This window comes from Sorex fumeus, unplaced genomic scaffold, assembly GCF_029834395.1.
Source record: "Sorex fumeus unplaced genomic scaffold, SorFum_2.1 ptg000013l, whole genome shotgun sequence".
NCBI classification, from domain to species: domain Eukaryota; kingdom Metazoa; phylum Chordata; class Mammalia; order Eulipotyphla; family Soricidae; genus Sorex; species Sorex fumeus.
In genome coordinates, this window is record NW_026606070.1 from 12,644,099 (window position 1) to 12,661,122 (window position 17,024).

Consider the following 17,024-nt stretch of genomic DNA (forward strand, 5'->3'; position numbering starts at 1 on the left):
CCCTCATTAAACTGAACTAGCCAACCTTAGCGTGGATCCTCTTGTTAAACTGAAGTCAAGGGTCACTGGAACTGTTTTGTTACTACCCAAGTGTCATAGTTTATTTGGTCTCTAACAAACCACCGTAAACTGAGTAGATTAGAAACTAGAGAAATTTATTTCTCATAGTGCTTAAGACTGCACACCAGTCTGGTGAGCGCCACTTGACTGGTTGATGACTGGCTGACTTTTTTTCTTAATTTATTGAATTTCACCGTGAGATAGTTACAAGCTTTCATGTTTGGGTTACAATCACACAATGATCAAACACCCATCCCTCCACCAGTGCACATTCCTCACCACCAATATCCCCGATATCCCTCCCCGTTCCCACCCTCCCCCGCCTCCATGGCAGTCAATATTCCCCATACTCTCTCTCTACTTTTGGGCATTATGGTTTGCAATACAGACACTGAGAGGTTATCATGTTTGGTCCTTTATCTACTTTCAGCACACATCTCCCATCTCGACCGATTCCTCCAGCCTTCATTTTCTTAGTGATCCCTTCTCTATTCCAGCTGCCTTCTCCCCTCCACTCATGAGGCAGGCTTGCAACTATGGAGCAGTCTTCCTGAGGGCAGGGTCTTGAGTCACCTTCGTAAGGGCCCTCGCCCTTAGTCACTCCAAAGGCTCCACTGAGAGTGACATCACTTCGAGTTTTAGGATTTCAACATATGAATTCAGTGGAGAGACACACACATACCTTTGATACTATAATACTGCTGTTGCTATTATTAGCCTTAGTTTCTTGGACCAGTCCTTTCTGTGCTCAGTGGACCATGCAGGGCTCGGGGATAATCCTGCTCCAGCCCACTGAGCTCTCACCCCACTTTTGCACCCACACAGAGTTGATGGCTTTGAAGAGAATCATGATAAACAGATTAGCAACCCTTGACACTTGTTGGCAGGGATCGATCACTCCAGTGGGGCTCAAGGGATCATTTGTGGTGCCAGAGATCAAACCCGGGTTGAGAACATGCCAGGCAAAAGTTTCACCCCCTGTGCTTTCTCTCTGGCCCTAAAACTAATTTTTTTAAATTTTTGGGTCCCATCCAGCGATGCTCAGGGGTTACTCCTGGCTCTGCACTCAGGAATTACCCCTGGCGGTACTCGGGGGACCATATAGGATGCTGGGAATCGAACTTGGGTCGGCCGCATGCAAGGCAAACGCTCTACCTGCTGTGCTCTCGCTCTGCCCCTAAAACTAATTTCTAATTAATCTCATAAGAGGAAAATTAAATGGCCTTGGAAACATATTGGGGTGAGGGGGAATATAAAGAGTAGTTGCTATTGTGGGTGGGTGGCTTATGTGAAATGGGAAGGAGATAGTGGCATTCTGGGGAAGGGAGTCGCCGCTTCCCTCCCAACCTAAACAGTCCCTAGGAAAGAGCCTGAGGAAATCAGGATGGATGGGTCTGTGATGAGCCCCCGCATGGTACAGACCTCACATCTCACCAGCCCCACGAGGCGGGCCTCAAATCACACCTGGCTTCCACTTGTTCTACTCGGTGGGGAAATGTGATTTCTTAGAGGGGCTTGGAACCCAGGCTGGAGCGACGAATGGCTTTCTGCGGCAAAGTCTTAAATCTGACCCAGGCTTTGCAGATCTGTCGCCTTCTCTCACAGAGAATTTCAGGAAGAGACGAACAGTGAAGTAATACAAGTTTGTATGGCAAATGTGGGGAGAGAAATTAAGATATGTGCTCCAGAGAGAATCCAGACTCTTTCGGTGCACATCCCAAGCAGGGATGCAGGACCCAGAGGCCACAGGGTAAAGAGAATGCACACCTTACCCTCTGCCAAGTTAGTTTTTCCAAACTACCCCCCACCACCTTCCCCCAGAATATATTGCTAAGGTGGTTACCAAAGGGGTGAACTGGGAGTTGTTTGTGGTCTTTTTTTTTCTTGCTTTTTTTTTTTGGGTCACACCTGGCGATGCACAAGGGTTACTCCTGGCTCTGCACTCAGGAATTATCACTCCAGCCCCTGTTTGTGGTCTTCTTTGGATGTCCTTCGTGTATCCTTGTTCCAATGGTGGTGCTTCTTGTCCCAGGGGTTCCAGCTATGCTCTGACCCTGGAATTCTGCATCTCAGCAGTTTTCCGGGCTGAGCTGCTCTGGATGGGTCCGGTTTCTCCAAGACTTTTTTGTGCCTTTGGGGCTGGTTTAGGTTCCAGAGAATGTTTTTCTCTCAATATCCATTTCCAGGGATGCCCCTTCTCTCTGCCTGTAATAGCAGTAAGTAGCGGACGAGTGAAAAGATTAGGAAGAGGGAGTTCGTGGGAACTGCATCCCTGTTCACTGCTTATGGATGGAGGGAGGGCAGAGAGATGGAGGCCTGTGAACTGCTGGCTGCCTGATCCTGTTCTGAACGCTTGAGTCCTGCCAGAGCCTGGGCCCCAAAGCTGGGCCTGCACATTGCTTAGAATTCTGGAACTGCCTTCTGCTCACCGAGCTTTGCATCACCGTGAGGTTTGCTCATTCATTAATGTGCAAGAAAAATTATTAATTCTGTGCAAGTGATTCCTGCTCAGCACTTTCTCTCCCAAATGGAAGTTAGAGGGAGCCAGATTATGATCAGAAGACGCCCTGTGGGAGCCTCTTTCCTCCCTCCATTCATTCTGGCCGTGTTTTCTTATTAAGTACCTACTCATTAGCCATTGAGAGTGTGGGTGATTTTCTTTGCAGCCACCGCTGGCGGTGCTCAGGACCAACTCCTGGCTCTGTACTCAGGATTGCTCCTAGAGGGCTTGGAGGACCATACAGGGTGTTGGGAATTGCACCCAGGTTGACCACTACAAATGCCTTGCCCATTGTCCTATTGCTCTAGCCTTGAGCATGGGTCATTTTAAGGACTGTCCTTCAGCCGAGGGAGTTTGGGGACTCCTTCCTGCTGGGACAACCAATACCAAGTAATTGCCGAGTGCATCTAGCCCTGGGTAATTCTGGAATCATCCTCAGCTGGTTTGGTTTTGTTTTTTTAAGCACCAGGCATTCCAGTACTTTCCATGCTTTGCAGTACTGCTAATGGTAGGGTTTCATGCATATCACAGTCCAGCGTGCCCACTTCCCTCGGCCATCTTGTCAAGGACATATATTCTGTTCAATGCCTTCTTCCGTGTGTACATTGTCAGCCTGGTCCTGGACTTGGCACACTTCTTAGAAGAACTTGGAAGGTGCGCCCCAGTTCTGTTTCGTATCTCAGCAAGTGTTTCAGGCCAGCCCGATTCCAGATTTCACTGTGGGCACTGGCATCCAGGCACTGGGCCTGCAGCTTCCCTCGATGGGGCTGTGACTGTAATGAAACAGATGGCTACTGCTGGCCACAGGACACGCCTGAGGATGTCAGAGTCAGCATTTGCAAAGAACCACTAGGGATTTTAAATCATCAGGAAGAACTTTGTTCCTGCCATCTTGGTTTCAGTTGTTGGGACCTTGGAGTTAAATTGACAAGATGAGCAAGAAAAATTGTGAGCGTGTAATTTTTTGGGGGGGGTCACACCTGGCGATGCTCAGGGGTTACTCCTGGTTCTGCACTCAGGAGTTACTCCTGGTGGTGCTCAGGGGACCATATGGGATGCTGGGAATCAAACCCGGGTCAGCCGAGTGCAAGGCAAATGCCCTACCCGCTGTGCTATCTCTCCAGCCCAAGTGTATTTTTATTAACATATGTTAAGACGTTCACACAAAAAGCCCAGGGGGGGAGTTAGGTTTGGGACTTGACACCCTAGAGGCAGAAGTGGATTGGGAGAAGGGCTCTTAGAAGGGAAACACAAAAGAGGCAAGGAGCTGGCTCAAGGAGCTAGGATGTCTATTTTACATGTGGGAGTCCCAGATTCAATCCCCGGTACTGTGCCTCCCTGTGCCCAGCCAAGCACTAAGCTCAGAGCATAACTGCTGTAGCCCCAAAAAACAAAAAAAAATTTAAAAATTAAAAAAGAAGAAGAAAGTCAGACTGTTTTACGCAGGGAAAGTGAAGGGGAGGAAGGACTTTCATGAGAAAGCTTTTGGGGGCTGAAGAGATGGATAGTACGAGGGAGTGAAGCATTTGCCCCATGAGGCAACCCCAGGTTCAATCCAGGCCACATATGGTCCCCAGACATGGCAAGGAGTGATCCCTGAGTGCAAAGCCAGCTGAGGACAGTAACTGTGTGGCCAAAAGACCAAAAACAGAAGAAAGAAGAGAAAGCTCATGGGTAGAACAGGTTAAGACGGGTGTTCCGATACATGGCTTGTACGTCAGTTTGTGTGTGGTGTGGATTTTTTGCCCTGGCAATGAGTTAGTCTTCCTGTTGATATATGACAATTCAGTTTCAGGAGAGGAGGCTTCACTTTTAAGCAGATCAGGAAATTTCAAAAGCTCAAAACCTGCTGCCCTGTATAATTCTTGCCGTGTATTCTGGACGGCTCGTGGTCCTTTCACACAGGAGTGTTCGTTCCAGTTGGTAGGAGGTAATCGAGTGAAACTGTTCTCCAGAATTGTATCAGGATTTGTGCTTGAGCCCAGAAACCTTCAAACAAGTGGCTAGAATGTAAAACAAATATAGACAAACATAGTGATTAGGATATTATTTTCTAGATCTAAATGACACTTTTGTTCCCAGCATAAAATGTTGCTTATTCAACAAGATATCGTTCTCATAAATTAAGGGGATGAGACAAAGAATGTATTCAAACAAAATAGTTGAAAATTAATGGCCCACCCTTATTTAATTTCTCCCCCCACCTCGTCTCAAGGGTAGCATTACTCAGCAATGCTAGTGTATTTGCCTTTGTGTGTGTGTGTGTGTGTGTGTGTGTGTGTGTGTGTGTGCCCAGAAGACCATGTGGTACCAGGGATATAACCTATTGAGCTTATCCTCCTCAAATAAAAGCACAGGAACAATAGAGTAGAAAAGGAAGATTTATTGCACCAGGACAACTTGATTTTGGAAAACACGGGCTAGGGAGCAGCTTCAAGATGAACAGGGGTTTGTTTTACGCCTCACAGGGATAAACACTACCGATTATATTCTAGTAGTTCCACAGGAAATTCAACATTCATGACGGAGATGACTGAGCAAGCACAGTTGAGGAGCAGGCAATGGTCATATGTTGCATGTACAGAAGATGGTAGAGACATCCCCTCTGTTTTTTCACGTGGGAATGAAGACCAAGGAAAGGGCATTACTGCGCAGCCTCCAGGCCACGTCCAGCCTGCGAGCTGGGCTCTATTCCAGGGAAATAAGTCTTCCTAGAGTTCCACTTTAGAGGTCCCACCCGCCAAACTAAAAGCCTCAGGCTAGTTTGTAGAGGGCTGAAAAGTCTGTCCTGTAGACAGCCTCTGGCTGGCTTGTAGGGTCCTCGCTAGAAGGTTCCCCCCAAAATTTTGACAACCTGTCTCCCCCAGCTCTACTACCCTCTTCTTGCTTGACCATAAAAAAAATAAAGAAATAATCTGTCACTGTCACTGTCCTCCCATTGTTCATCGATTTTCTCAAGCGGGCACAGTAACGTCTCCATCGTGAGACTTGTTCTTACTGTGTTTGGCATATAGAATACATCACGGGAAGCTTGCCAGGATCTGCCTTGCAGACGAGATACTCTTGGTAGCTTGCTGGGCTCTCCAAGAGGGGCAAAGGAATCAAACTCGGAGCTCAGTTCAGCCTGGTTGGTCGCATGCAAGGCAAACACCCTACCTGCTGTGCTATAGCTCCAGCCCAAAGAAATAATAATGGTTTGTTTTTTAAAGTTCAGCATTTAAGGGCTTGAGCAGTCAGACTCAGTCAGTAGGGCATATTTGCCTTACATGCAGCCAACCCAGGTTTAATCTTTAGTACTTATATGATCCTCAAGTTCCCCCAGGGGTGATCGCTGAGCACAGAGCTCGGAGTAAGCCCTGAGCACAGCCAGATGTGACCCCAAAACAAAACAAAACAAAAAGCTTCCTTAGACATATAAACAAGGACAGTATTATAGGAGGTGGGCCAGACAGTCCATAGAGAGGAGAAAATAAGTAAAAAAACTGGAGGCTGGGGGCTGGAGTGATAGCACAGGGCGTTTGTCTTACATGCAGTCGACCCGGGTTCGATCCCCAGCATCCCATATGGTCCCCCAAGCACCGCCAGGAGTAATTCCTGAGTGCAGAGCCAGTAGTAACCCCTGAGCATTGCTGGGTGTGACCCAAAAAGCAAAAAAACAAAAACAAAAACAAAAAAAAAAACTGGAGGCTGGGGGAAAGTAGCTCAAAAGGCCCGCACGTAGGGACCCCCAGATTTGATCCCCAGCACCACAGTGACCCCTTTCCCATCTGTCTCCCAGCCTGAGCTGAGAATCGCCCCCCAGAGCACTGCTGGGTATGGCTCCAATAGAAAGAAATGAAAGTTGGGGAAACTGGCTCAAGCAGTGAATCAGTTTAAAGTCCGTGGGTTACTGGTTAGCGGTTTTCTACAAATTGCCCAACTTCTGAAACTGTTTCCTCTTCTGAAGTGGAAATAGCGATCCCCACTCTGCAGATCCGTGCTGGGGGACGACCAACAGCCAGTTGGTGCGGCTTCAACAGAGGGCCGATGAGGAGGAATGAGAGCAAGTAGAGACAACTCTTTGGAGGAGTTTTACTCGAAGGAAAAACGGGGGTTCGAGGTGGTGGTTTGAGTGGAACAGGGTTGTGGGGGGTTATTGCTTTAAGCTGGGCTTTGTTTCAAGCGCGATGACAGGCTGGTTGAAATGATCCCATGGAGAGGACCTCTGTAGATAAAGACCTGCAATTAAAAAAACTGCCAGTGTTGTTCTAGAGTAGGTGAGGGGGCAGCAGTTGGCATTTAGGGAAAATCACCTTGTGCAGAAAACTCCAGTGGGTGCAGAAGAGAGTACCTGGCGAGATGGGAGCGTTTGGAGGTGTCCTGATGCTCCCCCTCAGGTCACAGGACAGTCACCCATACCCTCCCTCCAGCAAACAGGACCGAGGTGAAGTCCAAGTGAAGTCTTTTGGTTGAGTGTGGAGAAGCTGTCTGGGAAGTTTCAGGGGAGCAGCGCAGCTGTGATAGACTGGTCTAGATTAAATTGCTCAGCGGTGGTGTATGGTGTATGGTATATGGGGTATGATGTATGGTTATGGTTGAGGTGGCGCTGGGGTCACGCCCCTGAGGGTCCAGGGGGACACAATGCACTAAGGTATGATCAGATGGCGTTGAGGCCAAGTGACTGTCTCAAGTCAGGGTGTCAGCCCTGCTTCCTTCTGGAGGCGCCAGAGAATTGGTTTCCTCTCCTGTCTGTTTAAAGCCCTTTAGGGCCCTTCAAACCCAGCAGTTCGAAGTCATTGCCTGCTCTCTGATAGGATCAAGTAATCCCTCTCTTGTGTTACCTAGAGCACACACGGATTTTTCAGTCTAATCTCCCTTTTGCCAGATATATTCTCTCTCTCTCTCTCTCTCTCTCTCTCTCTCTCTCTCTCTCTCTCTCTCTCCCCCTTCTCCTTCCCACTCTTACCCTTCCTCCCTTCCTACTTCCCTCTCTTCCTCTTTCATCCTCTCTCTTCTCACTCTTTCTCCCCTCCTCTCCCTCCTTCCCACTCCCTCCTTCCATCCCTCCTTCCTTCCCATTTCTTCCTCCCTCTATCCTCTCTCCTCTCTCTCTCTCTCTCTCTCTCTCTCTCTCTCTCACTCTCACTATTGAGCCACATCCCCACCCCATCTCCAAATTCTTTGCATTCAATTCATTGCATCTTCCAACTCTTTTTGCAATGTAAAGTCACATAATCATATTCAGGCTTCAGGCCTGAATATCCCTGGGAAGCCAGGGATAATTAGTGAAGTTAGATGTGTTTTCAGAAGATTATTGGCTTTTTTGCATTTCTTCTTCTGTGAATTACCTGGCCTTTTTTTTTTTTTTGTATTCCTTCTAATCCAGTTGTAAGAAAGCTTCCTCTCTTCAGGATATATGGACTCTGATAGAGCAGCATTTTGCATATTTCCTCCCTGGTTTATTTCTTGCAATTTTATTTTCTTTATAAGGTATAATTTGGGGACAGAGGTTTAGGACAGCGGGCAGGGCACTTGCCTTCCTTGTGAGTTTGATCTCCAGGGTCCCATATGGTCCTGAGCCAAGACTGGTCCCTGAACACTAAAATAAACAAAAAACCCTAAAACCTTTATATTGTGGATAATGTCAAATAAAAGGTTCTATATATTTATCACAAACCTAAATAATTATGGTCTTCAGACCAATTTTGTATAATCTATACCCTAACTGCTTTTCCCAACTTATTTAATATTTTTGTTTTAATCTGGGCTTTAAACAAAAAAGTGGGCTTTTTTGGTTTGATGCTCAGGGCTTACTCCTGGCTCTGTGCTCAGGGATCACTCTGCTGAGCTCTGGGGAATATTCAGGGTACTGGGGATCAAACCGGGCTTGGTTGTGTGCAAGACAAGTACCCAACTACTGTACTATGGCTCTATTCCATATTTAATATTTTAAAGCAAATCCCAGACATCTATAAATAAACATTTCAGCAAAATACATTAATTTAGTGACTTTAATTTTCTCAAATTACTTTCTGCAAGGTTCCTGTATTTGGTGCTGTGTACCCATAAAAATAAACCTATTCATTCATTTATTTATTGGTTTTGGGAGCTGACTCGGCACTGCTCAGGGAGCACTTGCTTGGTGATCAGGGATGGTCTTGGCAGTGTTGGGGTTGAAACTCAGTTCTCCTGGATGCAGGGTATGTGGCACTAGCCCTCTGCAAAGTCTCTCTGGTCCCTCACTTGTCTTTCTTTGTCTTTTTCTGTTTGTTTTTTTTTTTTTTAAGGTAAAGGTAAAGGTAAAGGCCCTCCCGTTGATCGTCGATTTGCTCGAGCGGGCCCAGTAACGTCTCCATTGGAGACTTTGTTGTTACTGTGTCTGGCATATCGAATACTCTCGGTAGCTTGCCGGGCTCTCCGAGAGGGGCGGAGGAATCGAACTCGGGTCGGCCATGTTGGCCGCTTGTAAGGCGAACACCCTACGGCTGTGCTATTGCTCCAGTTCAGATTCCTCCGCCCCTCTCGGAGAGCCCGGCAAGCTACAGAGAGTATCTCGCCCGCACGACAGAGCCCGGCAAGCTCCCCGTGACGTATTCGATATGCCAAACACAGTAACAACAAAATCTCCAATGGAGACGTTACTGGGCCCGCTCGAGCAAATCGAAATTGTTTTTTTTTTAATTACATTAAATTAATTTATTTATTGATTTTGGTTTTGGGGCCATACTTGGCAGTGCTCAGGGCTTACTCCTTGCTCTGCATTCAGGGATCAGTCCTGACAGGCTGGGGGAAGATGGGAGAGGCATATAGGGAGCTGGGGGTCGAACCCAGGTTGACTGTGTGCAAGGCAAGCATCTTACCTTACTATCATTCGGGCCCCCCTCCCTTGACCTTCTAAAGGGGACAGCTATGAAGTCTGAAAAATCATCTTTTAAAGAAGATGTATTTCCTTCCTTCCTTCCTTCCTTCCTTCCTTCCTTCCTTCCTTTCCTTCCTTCTTTCCTTTCTTTCCTTCTTTCATTGTTTGTGTGGGGGTGACAACAGCGGTGCCTGAGGGTTACTCCTGACTGTATTCATGTATTCCACCTGGAGGTATCAGGGATACTAAAGGATGGAGCCCAGGTAGACTGCGTGCGGCAGTGCCTCACCCGCTGTACTGTCTCTCCACCCCAGTGTTTCCTTTTCCTGACTGCTGTCAACTTAACTTGGTGTATCCCGCGGGCATGTGTGAACACGGAAAACATAAAAAGGGATCACAGTGACACAATGAGCAGAATGTACATTGATGTCCAGCTTTCTGATTTCTTGTTCTTTCCATACGATGCCGGTGATTGCAAACATGTCCTAGGAGGCTGGTGATGTCCACTGTGTACTCACAAGATACTCAGTGAAATGTTTTTCTCCAGATATTCAGTGAAATGTTTCTGTTGTTGTCTTGTGAAAGCCAGGGACTGCTGGGAAGTAAAAGCAAACGTGAAAAACAAAGGGAAGCCTGTACCTCTTTCTTCCGTTGGCTATTTGGTTTCTGTCCATGTGCCCTCAGGGATGGAGTCCCAGGGTCCTTTGTTTGATGAGGCCCGTGCTGGGATGTGTCGCTGGCAGCCACGGATGGAATTGGAGAGCTCTTGGCTTCCACTTTCAAATGGGAGAACTATTACACATATTGTTATTACTTAGGACAAGGTAAGGAGAGGTGAGCCAGGTGATTTCTTAGAGTTCCAGACAAAAAAAAAAAAAAAACCCAAGGGGGGGGGGGGAAGGGGGAGGGCAAGGGAGAACAAGAGTTCAGTGTGTGTCTGACATAACTTAGCAACTCCACAGCCAAAACAAACACGGCTCAAACCTTACTGCCATAAATACCATCTGATTTGTTTGGCGGCCTCCAACTTCCTATTCTTAACCCCTTGGCGGTCTCTTGTCTGCTTCTTTCCATGAAAGCTTTTTTGAAGGTTCCCAGCCAGTTCCTGGGTCTCATTGCAATCTCTGTGCCCTTTCGTCAATGTATTAAAAGGCCTCTGCCTTTAAACTTTTTGTTTGTTTTAGTTTCTGTGATAGCAAATGGTTCTGTTTGAAGGCTTTTCTGTGTCTTTTCTTGGGCATGGGGGGTGGGGCGGGGGATACCTTTCGTGCTGGCGGTGTGGTTTGTTCCTGGCTATGTTGAGAGGACCTAGCAGTGCCTGGAGATTGAACTGGGGCTCCCGCATCCGAAGCATGTCCTGCAGCGTTTGTAGTTGTTGCCCTGGCTCCCTGGTCCCTTGGTCAAGGACGATGATGACCTTTGACTGCTATCACTGTCACTGTCCTCCCGTTGTTCATCGATTTGCTCGAGTGGGCCTGGTAACGTCTCCATTGTGAGACTTGTTACTGTGTTTGGCATATCAAATACGTCACAGGGAGCTTGCCAGGCTTTGCCATGTGGTAGCTGTATTCTGTATCCTGTTCCTTCACTCTTTTTTGTTTGCTTGAGTTTTGTTGTTGTTGTTGTTTTGTATCATGCTTGCAGTGCCACAAGCGTGGGGTCATTCTCAGGAATGAATCTCCAGCTCCTTCATGCAAAGCCCGTGTTCTGTGTTCAAGTCGTCGCTTTCCTTCCCCCTGCTCTTGAATGGGACTCCTAAGTAGGCTTTGATCGTCACCTCTGCTTCTCCCTTAGCACTCAGTCGTCTGCCTCAGTGCTCCTACCCCCTGGTAGTACTTACTCCAGTCCGTGCATAGGAGCTGGAGAGACCATACATGGTACTGGGGATTCCCAGCTCTGCCAGGTGCAAGGCAAATGCCCTACCCAATGTACTATCTCTCGTCTCACCCAGAACTTCTGAGCCCAGGTCTTGCATTGAAGTTTAGGTCCTGGGTGTCAGTACCCATCACCCCCACCCAGTTCAGGAGACAATCGTAGCAGCAATGGTAAAGGATCACAGCTCAGCAAACCTTAGAACTGATTGAGTCTGAGGGTCATTGGTCATTGGTCTTCCCTCCTGGACACTTGGATGCTTCTTGTCTTTTATTCCCAGTGACCTGATTTTCCTTCTGTGTTTGAAGGCTGCTTTTCCTGAGGTCTTGAACTATTGGTCAGTATTCACAAATCCCTGCCCAGGCAGTCAAATTCCATTTTGTCCCCTTGAGTGCCGTGACCCTAGTTATGCTGGCAGTGTCTCCTGGGCATTGAGCCCTGTGTCGGGACGGTTTAGTGGGTCGTGCCCGTTCCCTCCTGGAGGCCGGCCTGCTGTTCTCCGTTTCAACTTCATGCTCAAACTTACTGAAAATTTCCCCAACTGTTATTTCTGGGTATGGAACCTCATATATCAATGCATTCCGCCTTTCAGTACCAGCTTAACTCCTTCCTAGAACTTGGGGAGAGCTATAGTTGGACTGCTTACAAAGTCCATTTTGTAAAAAAAAAAAAAAAATACCCGTATTCATTCCCAAGGGGACAGCAGTGATTGCTCACTGAGAGCGTGTCCAATGTTGTTAAATCCCCCAGACAACTTGGACATCTGGACTCTGATGTGAAGTCTCCTGGTTTCATTTGTTTGTTCTGCATCTGCTTGCTCTATGGCCACATCCAGCTGTCTCAGGGCTTACTCCTGACTCTGTGCTCAGGGATCACTCCTGGAGATGCTCAGGGGACCCTATGCCATGCCAGGATTGAACAAGGGAAGGCAAATGCCTTAACCCCTGCACTAGGTTTCCGACCCCAGATCTAATTTCAGCAACCAATTCTGAGCATTTTATTCTTCTTCTTGTTGCTTTGGGCCATACCCAGCTATGCTCTAGGCTCATTCCTGGAAGTGCTCCGGGAACCATATGTGGTGCTGGAGAGTGAAACCGGGTCGGCCGCATGCAAGGCAAGTACCTTACCCGCTTTACATACTGTCCGACCCCCAGTTCTAGACCTTTTCTTTTTCTTTTCTTTTCTTTTATTTTTGCTTTTTGGGTCACACCCGGCAACGCACAGGGGTTCCTCCTGGCTCTGCACTCAGGAGTTACTCCTGGCGGTGCTCAGGGGACCATATGGGATGCTGGGAATCAAACCCGGGTCGGCCGCGTGCAAGGCAAACACCCTACCCGCTGTGTTACTGGTCCATCCCCCAGTTCTAGACCTTTTAAATGCTATTTAAGAGGCTAAGACAAACCACTGTGAAGGCTAAGTCAAACCCGATTCCCTGATCTGTAGACCCTGGGCTCCAGACCCCCTTTGCAGCCCTGCTGTGTCTGTAACACCTGCTTTCGTGGCAGTTTCCTTTTGTTCCTAATGCATTGGCCCAGTGCAACCTGTTCTCTCCAGACATCCTAATCCCTGCTCATACCTAATCTTTAAGATCCAAATCAAAACTGACTATGGGGCATGCCTGCCCTTCCTGCACAAATAAATACGAGCCAGAGGCAGAAGCTGCAGCAAGTGAAATACAAGTGGACAGGTGTTCTAGATGCCAAGGTCCGGGAGAGCCGCCAAGGCTGGCGTCAGATTCTCAGTCCAGGCCACAGGAGCCAGAGGACGAGAGGTTAAGCTGAGGACTCCGACCGAATACTAGCCACAAAACACCAGCGTCAGAATAGAACTTGACGACTGTCACCGGAAAATCGCTTTAGAAAACAACAACAATAACAGAATTCTTGGACTTTTGAAGTATCTGTAGAAAGGAAGGGTAACTAATATTTGGGGAACGCCTGCTGTGTGCTAGATATGTCACTAAGTCATACCTGAGGTTCAGACGCATCATATTTGATGATGTCTGCTATTTCTCATTCATGAAACAGAGCAAATAAACTGCCAAGAGAGAATGTATAGATTTTTTTTTTTGTGCTTTTTGGGTCACACCCAGAAATGCACAGCGGTCACTTCTGGCTCTGCACTCAGAGCCTAGGGGACCATATGGGATGCTGGGAATCAAACCTGGGTCGGCCGCGTGCAAAGCAAACGCCCTACCCGCTGTGCTATCACTCCAGCCCCGAGAATGTATAGATTTTTGAGTTCTCTGTAGGTTGATCACACTGCCATGTGATGATGGTTCTCCATTAGGGCTGCATATTAAATCACCTAGGGTTTTGGCGGGGGGGGGGGGGGGGGTTGTTGTCTTTGCATGCGTGCCTCTGTATTTAGGGAAGATATTGGTGTGTCTGTAATTTGGTCCCTTCTGGAGAGCTCGAGATTGGAGAGATAGTACAGGTGTTCAGGTGTTTCCTTTACAAGTGAGTGACCTGGATTCGATCTCTGGCACTGCCTGTGGTTCCCAGGGTCCCACCAAGAGTGATCCCTGAACACAGAACCAGGAGTAAGCCCTCTGCACCACCAGTTATGTCCCATACCCCATAAAAAAAAATTCAGGTACCTCGGTGGCATCCCATATCATTAAATATAGTCTTATGGGTAGGCCTCAGGCCTCAGTAGTTTTCAGAATTCTCTTGGGAATGTGAGTTTGCAGCCAGGGCTGAGCACCATGGCACATTTCCCAGTCCACTGAGAAAGCCACTGAGAAGGAAAGAGTAACAAGACAGACATCAAGGAGGCCAGTGAAAGACCAGTGTGATTTTCATAATTTTTCCGTGGAAATAAACACCTAAACTCTTTCGCCAAACTAATGGCCAGATTGGGAGTGTAGGGAATGAAGAAACAGGATCCAGTCACATGAAGTAATAGCTCAGTTGTTGAGTTTTTGTCTTCATATTTTCAAAGTGTCCAATTCAAGGCCGGAGTGATAGTACAGGGGGTAGGGCATTGCCTTGCCCGTGACCGACACGGGTTTGATTTTCGGTATCAAAAAGTCTCCTGAGCATTACCAGGAGTAATTCCTAAACATAGAACCAAAAGAGCTGGAGTGCTAGCACAGTAGTAGGGTATTTGCCTTGTACGAGGCAGACCAGTCGACCGGGGTTCGATTCCTCCACCCCTCTCAGAGAGCCCGGCAAGCTACAGAGAGTATCTTGCCCACACAGCAAAGCCTGGCAAGCTACCCGTGATGTATTTGATATGCCGAACGCAGTAACTGTAAGTCTCACAATGGTGACGTTACTGGGTCCACTCAAGCAAATCAATGAACAACGGGAGGACAGTGACAGTGACAGAACCAAAAGGTCACCCCTGAGCATCACTAGGTGTGGCCCAAATACCCAGAATATGCAAACCAACAAAAAACCCAAACAGTGTCCATTTAAACTACAGTCACCACGTCATACTTTTCTCACCATAGTCAATGTTAGAACATTTTCGTAACTCAGAATATAGATGCTACCCTTTGGCTGTCATCCTCCAAGCCTGATGACCTTTTCTCCTTCCCTGGATACTTTTTTGTGTGTCTGTATGTGGTCTGGCTCTAGAGTTTTTTAGACAAGACCGTGAGCCACATCTCTGGTTTATCTACCTTTTTTTTGATTCCAATGTTGATTATTTTCATTATGCAGTGCCAGGGACCAAACCTGGGGTTCTCACATGCGAAGTATGGGCCTTCGCTAGTTCTCTGAGTCATCTCCTCAGCTTTCAAATGTTGATGTTTCATTTCTGTTTTTTTGGGGGGGAGGGGAAGTGGTGGCGGGGCACACTCAGCAGTGATCAAGGCTTTCCTGGCCTTTTACTCAGGAATCACTCCTGGAGGGCTCAGGAGACCATATGTGGTGCCTGGGATCAAACCTGCCTTGTCCACATGTACAACAAGTGCCCTACCAACTGTCCAATCACTCCGGCCCCATAAATGTCAATTTTTTTTCTATCCAGGTGCTTTATCAATACAGGAGTTTTGATTATTTCCTGTTTATTGTTTGTTTTGAAGCCATATCTAGAGTGCTCAGGGGGTTGGTTGTTGGGGGCTGTTCCCCAACAGTGCTCAGGAGCACTGGGTTTGGTATTCGACAATGCAGAGTCAAGTATTGAACAGGAGTCAAGTATTGGCTCCTGCATGCCTTAAAGCCCCTTAAGCCATCTCCAACCCCTGGACAAGTTAGTAACTGTGAATTGAATTAACTTAGATGTTTATTAAAATTCCATAAATATGAGACAGGTTTCTTTTTTTTTTTTTGTGAGGCAAAATAGTTTTTATTGATTAAAAATTTAGAGAGATGTGGTGGGGTTGGGTGGGGGAGAAAAAAGAGAAAGAGAGAGAAAAAGAGATAATGTGGTCAACAGAGAAGAACACAGGCTTGAAAAAGCGAGCCAGCATTGGATTTCTTACCTAGGTTTTTTTCTGGAAATTTTTTGTTTTGGCATATCTTTGGAAATTACTTGTGATTTTGTTTCTCCTGTTTACTTTTTAAAAAAAAACCTTTTAATATCTTATATACAATCCTCTAGACCAGCCCCTTTCTTTGCTCAGGAATGTTTAAGATCCACCATATGAGGAAGGAATTAAGCAGTGTTTTTTACACCTGCAAGTGTTATTTATTCCAGTTTTCTTAGCAATTTCTTCTCTTCCTGCCTATTCGTCTTTCTAAAACAAGCTGGTGGAATGCTAATTAACATGGCAGAGAATTTTTAAGAAATGTGTCCTCTGTTATATATCAGTAGAGTTTGCCTTTCTGAATGAAAAACAAAAACCTGTGTAAATCAAATCATGCTCTTTTTCCTATTTTTGTTTTGTTTTGTTTTGTTTCGTTTTGTTTTGCTTTTTGGATCACACCCCAGTGATGCTCAGGGGTTACTCCTGGTTTTGCACTCAGGAATTACTCCTGGCAGTGCTTGGGGGACCATATGGGATGCCGGGGATCGAACCCAGGTCAGCCACATGCAAGGCAAACACCCTACCCTCTGTACTATTGCTCTGATCCTCTTTTTTCAGTTTTTGTTTTTTCATCACACCCGGCGATGCTCAGGGGTTACTGCTGGCTCTGCATTCAGGGATCACTCTAGCAGTGCTCAGGGGACCATATGGGATGCTGGGGATCGATCAAACCGGGGTTGATTGTGTAAAGCAAGTGCCCTCCCCATTGTACCATTGCTACAGCCCCAAATCAGACCTTTCCTAATGTATTGCCTCCAGAAGACTCGGGTTGGAGTGCCAATCTTCTGTCGTACGCTTACCCCACAAATAAGCCTCAGTTGAACACAGAGGGCCCTTGGAGTCTGAGGTGTCTTGGTTAGAGGCCAACCAGAACAGAAGCACTGAAAGCAGAGTCTCTGCGATGTATAAAATATATACAATCATCATAAAACAAACAAACCAACACAAAACGGTTTCCTTCACTCTGTACTAGCTCCCTGTGTCCATCGCACTGTGCAACATAGGCTCAATCCCCACCACCACACGGCCTCTTGAGGTTTAGATGTGAAGTCCCCCAGTACTGCTCCGTGTGACTATGAGAGCCCCAGGACCACCAGAGTGATCCCACTGATCCCCGTCACCACAGGGCCAGGGCAGCACTGCTTTCTCGGGTCCTATGAGCGAATTGCTTCCAGCCCAGGTGTGGCCCCAGGGATCCCTGAGCGTCACTTAGGGAGCCCCAAAGCATTGCGGTTCAGCTGCTAGACCAGCCACCACCAAAAGTGATTTGAAAAATA

At 47.2% G+C, this 17,024-nt stretch overlaps 1 protein-coding gene across 1 annotated transcript in view; it reads left to right on the forward strand.

Moving 5' to 3' along the window:
* Positions 1–17,024, forward strand: part of G3BP2 (G3BP stress granule assembly factor 2) — an 88,212-nt gene that overhangs the window by 23,965 nt on the left and 47,223 nt on the right. The gene's annotated exons all lie outside the window — the stretch shown is intronic.